Below are 12,634 nucleotides of genomic sequence, written 5' to 3' on the forward strand. Positions count from 1 at the left end.
ATCATGCTTGCCCTTTACCTTTTTTAAGATATAATTTTTATAATAACTTTTATTTTATTGTTTTTGTGGGGGGATATTTTTAAAAATTCACTTTATGTAACCAAAATAATTCACCCATTTCTCCTAATACCTTCCCCTCACTTGTGACAGCCACCATCTGTTCTCTGTATCTATGAGCCTAGTTTTAAAAATGCATATTTTTTCTAGATTCCACATATAAGAGAGATCCTATAGTATTTGTTTTTCTCTGTCACATTTACTTCAGTTAGCATAATGCCCTTGAGGTCTATCCATATTGTCGCAAATGGAAAGAGTTCTTTTTCTTTTTCTTTTTTTTTTTTTTAAGTAATCTCTATACCCAATATGGGGCTCGAACTCCAACTCTGATTACAGACTGAGCCAGCCAGGTGCCCCTTATTCTTATTTTATGGCTAAATAATATTCCATTATTATTATATTCCATATATATATACACATATATGTATATATGTATATATGGAATATATACATATATATCACAAATCCCCCCTATTTATTCATTGAAGAACACTTAGGTTATTTCCATATCTTGGCTATTATAAATAATTTTGTAGTGAACATGGGAGTGCATATATTTTTTGAATTATGTTTTCATTTTCTTCGTTAAATACACAAAAGTGGGGGCACCTGGGTGGCTCAGTCGGTTAAATATACAAAAGTGGGAGCACCTGGGTGGCTCAGTCGGTTAAGTGTCTGCCTTTGGCTCAGGTCATGATCCCAGGGTCCTGGGATTGAACCCTACATTGGGTTCCCTGCTCAGTGGGGAGCCTGCTTCTCCCTCTGCCTCTGCCAGCTGCTCCCCTAGCTTGTGCTCTCTCTCTGTCAAACGAATACATAAAATCTTTTTAAAGTCAATAAATACACAAAAGTGGAGTTACTGGATCATATGGTAGATCAATTTTTAATATTTTGAGAAATCTCCATATGGTTTTCCACAATGGCTGTACCAATTTACCTTTCCAACCGCAGTGCACAGGCTCCCTTTCCTTCATATCCTCACCATCACTTGCTGTTTGTTACTGTTATTAAACATGTGAGCCTCCTTTGCTTTAAGTCTGGGTGTGACCTGCTGCCTCTGTGCGGCCCCGAGGTGGGGGAGTCTGGGTGCATGAGCCCCTGAAGAGCTGTTTCTCAGTTTCCTACATAGTCTTGGGACATAGTCCTTGGTTTTCAAAGTTAGATGTTCTGGAGATTCATCTCTGAGGTATATGCCTTAAAAGTTGGGGTGCCTAATGTGAGGTATGGACACTTTGTTCCTTAGGGAGAAGCCCTGGGCTTTGAGTTCCCTTTCAGTTGTGGGATGTGGCGCTGAAGGTAGGATTTATAGTGAGATTTTGTCCCAGCCTGTCCTACCCACTTCAATTTGGTCTTCCCATTTGCCCGATGTGTAGCTGTCACTCAGCCAACCTTTAGGGGCTTATAGAGAAATTGTTTCATTTGTAACTGTGGACTCAGTGGTTTGTGAGAGGAGGTGAGTTCAGGTTCTTTCTACGTTGCCATCTTGAACCAGAATGCAGTCTTTGGTGGTGATGCTAGGTATGTGGGAGGAGGGGTGTATGGGCAATCTCTGTGCCAACTTCTCAACTTTGCTGTGAACCTAAAACTGCTTTAGAAAATAGGGTCCATTAAAAAGTTAAAATGAGGAGCACCTGGGTGGCTCAATTGGTTACGTGTCTACCTTTGGCTCAGGTCATGATCTCAGAGTCCTGGGATTGAGGCCTTGGTTGGGCTCCCTGCTCAGGAGGGAGTCTGCTTCTCCCTCCCCTCTGCTGCTCCCCCCACTCATGCTCTCTCTATCGCTCATTCTCTCTCAAATAAATAAATAAAATCTTTTTAAAAAGTTAAAATGAGTTTTCCATTCTTCCTTGTGATATATCTATTAATGTTTTGTATAAAAATGTTTCCTATCCACCCAGAATATTCAAGCCAACTGGATGCTTCACAGATATGTAGTCTGTTTGAGGCACACCCAGGCCTGCTGCACGTATTTTTTGCAGCACTCATGATGTGTTTAAAAATAAAGTTAACAGGTTACCAGTCTGGCAGGTTGGCTTTCATAGGGCCATGGGACATAGTGTGAACTTCAAGAAGTGACTCCAATGGTGGAAAATTCAAACAGGCCAGTGGAGCAGATGTCAGCAATTGTTGCCTGCCACACCTGTTGGTGCTACTGCTTCCTCATAAATGGAATGCGTGTTTTGCCTGAGTTCTTTTAGAAATTGTTCAGGTTTGGGTAGAAGTTTGAGATATTAAAAAATGGCATTTTTTCCAAGTGTAGAGAAATATGACTGTACCAGTGATTCTAAACATGGCCTCAAGGAAGAGAGAATCTGGTCCCAATGGAGATCCTTTTTCATGTGCTATCATTCTTTTTTTTTTTTTTTAAAGATTTTATTATTTATTTATTCATGACAGATAGAGAGAGAGAGAGACACAGGCAGAGGGAGAAGCAGGCTCCATGCAGGGAGCCCGACGCGGGACCCAATCCCAGAACTCCAGGATCAAGCCCGGGGCTGAAGGTGCTAAACCGCTGAGCCACCTGGGCTGCCGATGTGCCATCATTCTTTCTCTCCATCATGTCCTGTGCTGGACCCACACTGGACTTACTTCCATTTCCTGAGTGGTCTTCAACCTTTCACAACCCTGCCTTTGTGTATCTATGCCCTTGCCCCTGGCTAATCAATGTCCAATTTATTCTTCTAGACACTCTAAAATGTAACTTCACTGTGCTTTTACCATATATTGTTACCATACAGCACATCATCCTCATACATCTCTATTTACACTTTATGCAACATGTTTTTGCAGGGAAGGAATCAGGTTATTCATGTCTCTCTGAGGAAAAAAATAGATGCCGCCTGTTTCAAGTCACATAGCACAGAGTATATAAAGAACTGATGTTTTAAGTTTGGAAAGCGTACACCTGTTATTCATCTCCTTTGTGTCAATCCACAGTTCTTTGTAGAATTTTGTGAATGGAACTAGATAGAGCCCTGAGACCAGAAATGTGACTCAAGTCCCCCACTTCTTCCCCCAAAGGAGACTGGTGTAACTCCTACAACCCAGGCCTGACCCCTCCAGTGCTGCACTGGGGGGCTGGGAGGCTGCAGTTGAATGCTATTGCCAAGGATTAGCATGATATCCATGTATCTGCGCAGAGGAACACATTTCATTTATCTTGACGTCTGAGCAGGAAGCAGGCCTTTCACTAACTTCATCTGCAATCCCACAGCACTGGAGAGAATGGAGTGGCCCCCAAATATCTACATCTTAATCCCTGGAGCTTATGCATGTGTCACCTTACATGGGAAAAGGGACTTTAGAGTTAAGAGTCTTGAGGTGGGGAGATTATTCCTGATGATTCAGGTGGGCCTGATATAATCACAAGGTCCTACATGAGAGAGGCAAGGGGATCAGACTCAGAAAAAGGGACTGTGATGATGGAAGCAGAGGTCATCAAAAACAGAGGCTGGGAGACTGTTCTAGAATAAAGGAGGCTAAAGAGACATAGCCAGATGCTTTGATTGAAACTTGATTAGATTAGATTAGATCTCAATTTTAAAAAACTGTAAAACAAGATATTCTTTGGACAGTTGGGGAACTTTGACTACAAACTGTTTAATGGCATTATGCCTAAGCAGGAGAGCATTTGAATAGCTCTGGCTGATTTATTCTCATGATTGTACTGTGAGTCAATATTCAATGAACTCTGCTCATCTATTCATTTCTCTGCTTACGTATGCTATTTGTGTTATTAACAGTCTTCAATAGCTTTACTCTATTTTGTCTGATTCAACATTTATGGAATAGAATAGCTACTAAGATTATAAAATTTGCCAATTTCTTGTGTTTCTCTCAATTTTTATTCTTTATACTTTGAATCTGCTAATGAGTGCATACTAGCTCAAAAGTTTAACCTTCTGAGTAAATTTTTCCTTCTATTATTATGAAATGCCACCTTTATTTCTGATACCGCTATTTTCTTAAAGTTTTGTGTGTCTGATACCAATGGCCACTATGGTAGCTACTCTTTAGACAGTGTTTTTTCCTGGTATACATTTTCCTAGGCTTACTCATTTTATTGTTTCCTTGTTTCTTTCTGCCATTAAGAAACCCACTGTCTCTTAAATAGTTCTTTTTTTTTTCTTCTAACATGTTTTTCTTCCCTACTTTGCAAAATAGTATTTTATCTGGTGTTCTCAAGTTTCTGGGACAATATCTAAGTTTGTATTTATTCTTATTTACCTTTCCTGGAACTTGTACTTTTTGATATCAAGTATTTGTAAGTTTCATAGATTTTTGAACATTTTCAGTATTTCACATATTGTCTTTCTCCCACTGTCTTTGTTCTTACCTTGTGGAACTAACTGGCTTTATGTCTGACGTTCTGATTCTGTCTTCATACCTCTTAGCCTCTCCTTCATATTTTCCTTTGCTTTGCTTCTCTGGCTGTAGTCTACGTGATTTCCCCAGCCCTCCCTTTTATTTTATGAATTCCCTTTCCAGTTGGAAAGAGAGTGGCAGTGTGCTATCCTGCCGGCAGCGCCATGCTTATCAAAGATGGCATGCAGGGCAGCTCAGCTTATTGAGCTGGGGGTGGTACAAATGGGTGTGCAGAGGAGGTTCCCATGACAAGCCTCTGGTCTAGGGTTTTTTTGACTCATGGACAGTTGTTAACTGTCTCCAGTTTGGTCAGGTCAATGGCAGCTGGATGATTTTCATGGTCAAGGCCATCCTATTTGGGAGGGACATTGCCCAGGAACCATTGCCAAGGAAAGTTACCCAGGTTTCAGTGCATACAAATGACCACACAAAGGCTATGCTTAACCACAAGGCATATGCCTTTCCTCTAATCTGGGTCACCAGCCATTTGGGCTCTCAACCTCTGACCCTACCAACCACTCTGCAGGCTCCCCATACTCCGTGTTAATCCGGGACTCCTCAGCTCCACCATTCTGGCCTTTCTTGGCCACTCCCACACTCCGTATTGCTCCCACATCTCCAGGTCACGAGGGAGCTGCTGCCACACTGGTCTGGGCAGACTCCAGGGCACCACACTTGTGGCAGCCCTTGCAAATGCATTGTTCTGAATTGCAAATGACACTCCTAACCCAAACACTGGAAACTGGTCATGCTGCAAGGGGGTGGGGGGCGGGGACCATCCTTTCAGCCACTGGCCCTTTGATTTCATAGACCACTGCCTCTGTCACTGGCACTATCTGCTTCACTATTATGTGTATAGATACATTTCCCAGCTTACTGCTGGCTATACCCACCAGGACAGATCATCTTTCTTTCCTAAGTCCGTCCTGCCCCCATTTAGCCCTCCTTGGCACCACTGACTCAGCTCAAGGATCTCATCTTACTGCCCGTAGAACACGGCCCTAGGCTCTCCTGCAGGATGTCCAATGGAACTTTCACCTCCCCTACCACCGCAGGCCTCTGGCATTACTGAATCCCTCAGTGGTCTTTTAAAATCCCTGCTCCTTAAGTTCCAGGGCAGTACATGGACTCTTAAACGGGCTTCCTTGCTGCAGTGACACTTTAAACTTTTGGCCATGTGGCTACCACTCTCCTTACACCAACTGGGCTTGCCTGGCTGTGCTGCCTGATTGCTATCAGAGGGGAATCTGCTGCCTTCATCTTATGGGAGGAGATTATTTACAAGTTTCCCAACAATTTTGAGTCCCTTACCAATTTAAAATGTCAATCATGGGGCACCTGGGTGGCTCAGTCGGTTAAGCACTCTGCTCTTGATTGAGGCTCAGGTCATGATTTCAGTCGTGAGATTGAGTCCTGCCTCAGGCTCTGTGCTCAGTGTGGACTCTGCTGGAGACTCTCTCCCTATTCCATTGCTCCTCCCCCTGCTTGTGCATGCTCTCTAGCTCTGTCTCAAAATAAATAAATAAAAAATAATAAAATGAAATAAAATAAAATAAAATGTACATCATCTCTCCTTCCAATATTCATTGGTGACCCAATGGGAGATACCTGGTTAGTGATCATCCCCTGGTTATAGACAGTCCTGGCCCATTAGAAAAACGAAGACCCCTCTGCTGCTGGACCACACCTACCCACTTGATATGCAAATTCCAGCTGAAATTCCAAAGTTTAGTGGCCTTAGTGGATGGCTCATTCCTCCTAACCACACCTCCCCATAGGAAGTGGAGACAGTTGCACCCGGACCAACCAACAGAAGAGTGTGGATCCTTAAAAGGGGGAAAGAGGCCCTCAGGTTGGCTGACTCCAGCAACATTAGAAGTGTGGTGCAATAGTCACAATAGTTGGCCCTACTCCACCTTGGAGGAGGCCACCAGTGGGCTGCCAACCCACAACAGCCCCAGAGTAAATCTCCACATGGGGCAGTCAGTGTGTAGGCTTGAAAACTATAAAATGCAAATGTTCATTGCTGCCTCATGTACCATGCCGTCTGGGTGGTGGGGCTTCTCCTGGTCCCCGGAAAAGCTGAAACAGCACAGCCACTCATTTGCAATTGCACCCAGGGTTGGGGCATGGCTAGTGTTTGAAGTCAGCCCTTCAGGGTTTGAGCCTGAGATGACACCAGATGTGGATACTAGCTGATGAGTCAAGCTTTCTCTCTCACATTTAAGGGACCCCTGGCACAAATGCTTAAAGGCCACCAGCCCTGCCCGATTTGGTCACCAGCATCCTGGCCTCCAGAAACAGGCAATTACACTGCCCTAATTTCAATCCTAATTGGCTGATGGGTTTATGCAGTTCAGATGCATCTCTGGTACTACCAACCAGGCCACTCCTTAAACTGCTGGGAGTATATCACACAATTTTCTTTAGATCAAGGCTATCCAGGTGCTTCCAATGGTTCTGTTCAATGATAGACTCATGCCTTGGAAGAGAGTACTATTCAGTCATTTGTGAGGTGCATCTCTGGGGGCCCCCAAACTTTACTGAGAATTTGTGATACCAGTAAATGCTCCTGGCAGTGCAAGCAAACCTTAATCAGGGCATCTTGAATCCATGAGACCTTTTGGCCCCTCAGTGCACCTCCTGAGTCACCCTCCTCTGGGATGGTTCCTTCATCTGTGGCAATGCTGGAGATGATGACACCCAGGCCCATGATGGCATGGCAATCTGAGACATGACCACATGGACAGCGAGGATTCAAGATGTGGCAGTGTCCTCACCCATGACACAGCCTCATCTTGAATGGTACCTCTGGGACCTTTGCCTGTAGCAGAGATGGCACCCAGCAACACATGACAGCTGATGATGGTGAACACTCTCCAGCTTGGTTGTGAACTGAACTCTTAACTTATCATAATTCCCTGCTGGTAACCCCCTTGAGTGGTGTTTTCCAGAGCTAGCTGTGTTTACCCCAAGCCTCCTTGCTTGCCGCTTGACTGTGAGGCAGGCTCCTCTCTACTGTGACTTTAAGCTTTGGAAAGCCAGGTATGCGTCCAGTTTTACAACGTTGTGCCCCCCCCCCCCCCGGAAACCCTTTACTCAATGGCTTGCTCTCACCACTCTTGTTAGATTGGTCCTCATCTTGCATCCTACTAGGAGTTAGTGAATTTAATTTCTGTTGAGAGAACCCTTCCCTGGCTGTAGATGCCACCACCACCATAGCACCTTTACAGGATCAAAGCTGCAGAGTCACCTTCCTACACACGCCAAGGGGACCCTTCCCCATCAGTCACCATACAGGGCTCCATGATCTTCCTGTGAAGCCTCTAATCATCTTGTTCATTAGTCACTCCTTAGTGATTTCTTAGTACAGACGGTTGGTTTTAGATAGCTGTTTGGCTTTAGATTCCTTATCGACACAGCGAGGAGGTATATGTGCTATAAAGACCACCACCTGCTGCATATATATATCGATGATTCTGGACAAATTCAGATAACTCAACAGGTACAAGTATTCCATAATCTCACCCTAGTTATCAAATCTACCTTAACCTTATCCAATATCTGACTTATTTCCTTGGCTGGGCTTCAATAAATGAAGGGAATGGTGTGACAGGATTTCAAACTATGGTTTGTTCAATGATACTATTGATTGACATTTATGCTTTGCTCACATGTTTCATATACTGGGTGACCAATCCCTCCTTGTTAGTGGCTTTTATTATCTCTGCTGCCTGGGCAGTGCCCATGATTTTCCATAAAGACTAATGCCAAGGGATTGCGGGGTCAGTTGCAATGAGAAAACAGCTATTTTGATTTGCTGCCTAGGCATTTTACAGTATGACAACCCTGCTCACACCCAAGATCTAGAATTCAGACAAGGACCTGAGTTTAGGATTGGCACCATAATTTCCTGTTTCATTTCCCCCAGGCATCTTCTAAAATAACTACTTAGAGTTAAGCCCACAACCAGAGACCTCCATCTCAACCTCCTTGTAAGTAGGAGGTGCTTGCTCCCCTGCTCTCAATCCACTGCTTGCTGGTGACCTGGGCCTGAAGACTGCCTCTCCCCCAGCTCATTGCAACACCTCCCTTCTGGGATCTCTAAATAATAAATCTTGTGGCTTTACTCTCTTTGTTTGGGTGCATTGAAACTGGATCTTTAATCAAAATGACTCCAAGGCTTTCACTTGCCCAAAGAGGGAGCTCAGATGTTGAGGAAGGTACCTGTTGCCCCTGTGTGGGTGGCTTGCACCTCTGCACCTCTTCATTCAGCAGATTATAGCTCAATACACTTGCTCTGCCTTCTCAGCGCAATTTACAATCAGTAACACTTTGTATGTGGGACTTCTTTAGCTCTATTTGGAAGGTAAGTTCCTCCAGAAAACATTTTTGTTTGCTTTGCTGGGCTGTGTGGCTGATTTTTAAGCATTTCAGCTGATCTCTATGGAAGAATACAGCTAAGAAATGTAAAAGGAATGATAGATCTAAAGACAGCACCAGTGGAAGTTGAACACCACTGGATACAATGTTGAGAGAAATGGGCTATTCACACAGTTTCGAAGCATCCAGTCACCGCAAATTACAGAGGGGAAGATGCTTTCTAATGAAGAGACCTGGAGGGGAGTCACCTCTACCAACTGTCAGTTAGGGACCCTGACAGCAGGATGACCTGCATTATACGCCAGCTGTGATGCAGCAAGATGTCAGAAGCACGGCGTGGGGCATTTTCCGGTAATAATGTTTGAACTCCCATTTGATCATGAAGAAATGACTGGATACAACCACAATGGGGGATGTTCTGTGAGACAACTAGCCCGAGTTCTTCAAACCAATCAACGTTAGGGAAATATATAACAAAAGAAAGAAAATGTTTGGGCCAGGGGTACTGTCCCAGGCTGTAAGAGACGAAAGAGACGGAACAAAATGTAATGCAAGGAACTTCACTAAATTCTGAATAGGGCAAAAAGCAGCTTTAGAGGACATTCTTGGGTCAGTTGGGAAATTTGCACAGACTGTACATTCAGCAGTGTTACGATGAGAGAGGAGAACGTCCTCACTTTAGGAAATATCAACTGAAGTACGTGGGGGGGGGGTGTAACAGTGACCTCAACTTATATTCTGATGTTTCTTTAAAATAATATATACATTAGTTCGTATATATACACAATGTGTATGTACATGTATGTAGGGGGGCTGGGGAAGGTGCAGCATAATCTTACTAGGTCATTTAGGGGAACATTTACAGGTATTTTTTGCACTATTTAAAAAATTCCTATGTAGTTTAAAATTTTTTTAAAGAAAAATATTGGAGAAAAACAAGTCTCACTTGTTTTTCTGACATCTAGATACTGTGAGTGTGGGCTTCTAACATGGGTGATGGCCAGCTGGTGATTTTTTCATGAGTGGGGAGAATTCTCCCCCCTCCCCGGTCCCCAAGCCAAGATGGGGGGGGGGTCCCTTGCCTCCCGTCTTCTCAGGATGAGCTTTTCCTGAAGTTCTGCCTCTTGCCAGCCTCCCCTTCCTGCGGGGCACTGGGCTTCCTTTCCTAGCCTCCCTCCCTGGCTGTCAGAGCCAGGGCTCAGTATCAGACACCTTCCCCCCACCACCCCGATCCTCCTGGGGAACGTTCATGGTTGTGGATTTTTACTTGAAGTTTTGCTGGCTTAACAATACATTTTAAAAGATATATTTAAAAAAACATTTTGTCTAGCTTTTAAAAAAGATGTTCTGCTGTTAAAGGCCTGTTTGGGGTATTTACTTCTCTAAACATACAAGTCTCTTCGGCGGTGCCCAACCTATACTCTAAGGTATTGATGGCTTTCTATTCTTATTACCTGAAGTTCTAAGCAATCTTCATATGCTGTCTGTGCCTTCTGCTGGTTCTTTCTAAGTGAGGGTGTAATTTTGCATCTGAGATCATTTTCTGTGGGGACATGTGTCCGAGTCTTCTCTGGTCTGGTCGAGGTTTTGGCTGTGTTCCTGCCAGGTGGCCCAGTGATATTACTAATTTGTGATTGATTTTTCTATTAAGTTATTGTCTTGGGGGTTCCTGAGCCAAGTGGGTCATGTAAATTTGATCTGTAGCACAGATTCATAGTTACCAATTCTGAGGGGGCACTTCTTTTTCATCCACAACCCAGAATGACATAGTTAAATTTCTTCACTATTTCCTGGTACTGAGACCAGTTTTCTCCAGAGTGCTCTGAGGGACCCAAGTTCACAATGGAACTGTGTCCAGGCTCTCACAGGTCTCCGCTCCTGACCTTCACAGGCATTAACGTGAGATGGGCATTTGACCCAGCACACCCAGCGCCAGTACTCTGCTGCACCAAACCTTTTTTCCTGGGTACCTGTCTTTTTCTTTCTTCATACTCAGCTCCACATTTAATAGAATGTTTGCTGTATGTAATGGAGTTTCTTGGTGTTTGCATTGGCAGGAGTTCCAAGTAAATTTGGCTGTTTTGTTATTGGAACAGAAAGTTCCTTAATCTATTATTTTTGGTTTAGGTAAAAACAAACAAACAAACAAACAAACAAAAAAACAAACACCAACAAAACCTGTTATTCTGTAAACAGGCAGAAAGCACCTCCCTGAGCACGTTTAAACTTTTTAAAAGTCTTACATTGAGCCAAACAAAACCCACATTTATTTAAAAATCAAATTCTTTCCTGAATTAAAGGTCATCTAAACACATTAAGTTTGGTGAAAACAATTTCCATGGCATACAAAAACAAACTTTGCCTTGGAAGTCTATAAACAAACTCATTTCAACTTCCCAGTCCAGGAAACATTCTATTCATTTTGGTGCCTCTATTGCTGGTCTGATAACTGGCACAGGGTGAGAGCCTGATTTTTATTCTTGTCATTAAATGACTTTGAAATTGTTTATCCACCCATCAAACAGGAAGACTCATCTTTTTCTTCTCGAATCACAGCTTGCCTTCTGCCCACCCCTAACCCCAACTGTACATCATCATTACTGCTACTTACAGACAAAGTCCCAGCCTATAGATTTCCTTGTGGGAAAAGGGAATTGGCATGGGGTCAGCTCTTCTGTACACTGTGAAGGTGGGACTTTCATCCTGGTTCCCAAGGGAATTTCAGGTCCTTTGGATACAACCTTGATCACAGCTAAGGCAATGAAGGTTTGCGGGTGACAAGATTTGCCCAGGACACTAGCCTTTGAGTGCCACGACAGACCTCTGGGGCTGGTGCCCTGTCCTGGTGGAATGTGAATGTGTTCTGCTGGTCCAGGGATGCATCTTGCTTCCCTATGCATCTATTTTACTACATCCTCACACACTTTTGTGGGGCTCCAATGCAGGGTGAAGGACTCAGGAGCCCACACTGCCCTGTAGAGCAGCTTTCAGGAGGTTATGGGGGGGGGCAGGTCCCTCTAGGACACTATGAGTGCCCACTTGAGGGGAGAGGTTCAGCTCTGGAAGGTGACAGGGTAATCTGCTGACTTAATCATGCTGGGCACACAGGGATTGTCCTCACCACCCAAGTTCTGGCATCTTGGGGTGGGGGTGGGAAGCTTCAGTAACAGGTCAACTGAAGTAAAGGGTGAAACTTTCAGAGAACCTCTGAGCCTGGTTTATGCAAGATGTAGGTAATATAAAATGCCTTGTACAACCTCCGACTCCTGTTTCTCCTGTGGCTTTGGAATGTCACGACTACCTGGGTAGAAGTTCCTCTATGCCTGGGACCCTCCTTCTGCCCATTGCCCTTCCAGTCTCCTGATAAAGAACTTTCTGGGCCTTCTGTGATTCCAGAAGGTCAGAGCAAAGTGTCTACAGTTGCCTGGGCTGAACCTTTTTTTTCAGAACAACTTGCAGTGAACCTGATTTTTTTTTTCTTCAAAACAACTTGCAGTGAACAAGCAGGGAAATCTGGCTCAAGGGTGATACTCTTGGCAGAGAACCTGGGATCTGACTGTCCTTGGTTGGTCTGACCTCTTGTTTTAGGATGGCCACAGTTGGGCAGCCCAGGTGGCTTAGCGGTTTAGCGCCACCTTCAGCCTGGAGTGTGATCCTGGAGACCTGGGATCGTGGGGCTCCTTGCATGGAGCCTGCTTCTCCCTCTGCCTGTGTCTCTGCCTCTCTCTCTCTCTGTCTCCGTGTCTCTCATTTTTTTTTTTTTTAAAGGATGGCCACAGTTATCTGACAGACACAGATTGGAAGCCTTACTCCATGGAGGTGGAGCAGT

At 44.2% G+C, this 12,634-nt stretch overlaps 1 protein-coding gene across 2 annotated transcripts in view; it reads right to left on the minus strand.

Moving 5' to 3' along the window:
- Nucleotides 1–12,634, minus strand: part of LOC129511689 (sulfotransferase 1C1-like) — a 35,259-nt gene that overhangs the window by 22,170 nt on the left and 455 nt on the right. The gene's annotated exons all lie outside the window — the stretch shown is intronic.

This window comes from Nyctereutes procyonoides, unplaced genomic scaffold (assembly GCF_905146905.1).
Source record: "Nyctereutes procyonoides isolate TBG_1078 unplaced genomic scaffold, NYPRO_anot_genome, whole genome shotgun sequence".
Classification (NCBI taxonomy): Eukaryota; Metazoa; Chordata; class Mammalia; order Carnivora; family Canidae; genus Nyctereutes; species Nyctereutes procyonoides.